The 1,785-nt window shown below is 36.5% G+C and overlaps 1 non-coding gene across 1 annotated transcript; it reads right to left on the reverse strand.

Moving 5' to 3' along the window:
- Positions 1-1,158: 1,158 nt before the first annotated feature.
- LOC122069949 lies at positions 1,159-1,265 on the reverse strand. Its single transcript, XR_006137608.1, has one exon. It is a non-coding gene; the product is annotated as a small nucleolar RNA R71 (small nucleolar RNA).
- Positions 1,266-1,785: the final 520 nt, after the last annotated feature.

Raw genomic sequence — 1,785 nt, forward strand, 5'->3', positions numbered from 1 at the left:
TCTCTCTAGCTTTATCCCCTTTCTTTTACTTTATTTTTATTTCAACATTTTTTTCTCCTTCATTGCTTTTTAATTGCGTGGGTTGCTTATTTTCAGTTATTTATTTATTTAATTTTAATTGCGTGACTTGCGTATTTAAATTCTTAGATGACGAATGGTTAGGATGTTATTTTAGATACATATGTTTAGGATGGTAGTTAGAATTAGATCATAACCATTAATCGGTTTACTTTCACTTTATTAAAAGAAGCCAAAAATAAAGTGACTGCTCTCCCTGTGTTCGACCTGTAGCTACACTAATCCTTATGCTTGTGGTTATATTTTAAATCCTAACAAGTTTTTGACGCCGTTGTCGGGGAGATAGTTCCATGTTGTTTTCGCTTTCTTTTAGTAAATTGGAGTGCTTTATTTGCTTTGTTTTATTTTTTCTTTTCTTTTATTGAATTTCTGAGAAGAACAACTTACAATAATAGTTATATCGGTGGAGGTTGCCAAGCCTCATAGTATGATAAAGATAGGTTTCGCCCTGTTGTAATACCTCAGGAATTGATCTGAGCAACCCTGGATCTCTGCCGATAAGCTCCCAAAAAGCCAAAATAAAAAAATAAAAAAATGTTTTTCTTTCCATTCTTTTGTGCTTATCTTACTTTAGTTGTGGGTAGTTTTCTATTGCATCAATGTTAGGCGGGTACGTAATACTAAGAATAGGTTAGAAAGAAGAGATCCAACAAGTAGTGACCTTATACGTTTACTCTCTGTAAAACACTTCAATTTGGGAGACCAACAGCAAAACCCTCCACCTAAACTCTGAAAGATAGGTTCTACCCTGCTAGAGCAGCCCAACCTTCCTGCATAGTTCTACCACAAGCCCAGGGCAATAATTTTGAGCTCAAATCTCAGTACATCACTATGTTGCCCCATGTTCATGAGCTGACCTCTGAGGATGCATACCTATTTCTAAGGGAATTTGAAGAGGTATGTATTCTAATTAAGATCCAACAACTTTCTAATGATGCTATTAAACTTAGATTCATCACGTTTGCATTGAAAGACCAAGCTAAGAAGTGATTGTATGGGTTACTCACAAATTCCATAACCTCATGGGAACGGTTCACAGTTGTCTTCCTTAAGAATTTTTTCCTAACTCACAAGACCAATAAGCTTAGAAGTGATATCCTTCAATTTAGGCAAAAGCCTAGTGAGTCATTTTCCAAACTTATGGAGAGATTCAAGGATCTACTCCAAGAATGCCCTCACCATGGCCTAAACTTATAGTATTTATGTCAAATAATTTATGAGTGTATTGATTACCCAACTAAACAAATGATAGAGTCTATGTGCCCTGAGGGATTCACATCCTTTATAGATGAAGAAAAGGCATGGGAATTCTTACTTAACTTAGCTAATAAAACCCATGAGTGGGAATCAACCCAAGAGAGTGAAAAAACTATAGGAGAGAAAGGGTATTTTGTGGATGAGATAGTAGCCAAGGAAACCCATTTGGATAGCCTAATCAAGAGTATTGAGGCTATTGTTCTTAGAGAGCCATCATCAGTCAATTTGGTTAAGATGTGTGCTTGGTGCCAGTCCCTTGGACATGTCATAGAAGAATGCCTCAACACCTCTGAGGGCACTCTAATGATAGTGTTAATGCCTTATACCAGAATAATCCATATAGTAACACCTACAATCTAGGATGGATAAATCAACCAAATTTCTCTTGGAATCAGGGCCTTCAAATTTCTGTAATCAAGGTCAACCTGGACCCCAAAGGCCTCCTTTTGC

The sequence above is a fragment of the Macadamia integrifolia genome, unplaced genomic scaffold, assembly GCF_013358625.1.
Source record: "Macadamia integrifolia cultivar HAES 741 unplaced genomic scaffold, SCU_Mint_v3 scaffold773, whole genome shotgun sequence".
Taxonomy (NCBI): Eukaryota; Viridiplantae; Streptophyta; class Magnoliopsida; order Proteales; family Proteaceae; genus Macadamia; species Macadamia integrifolia.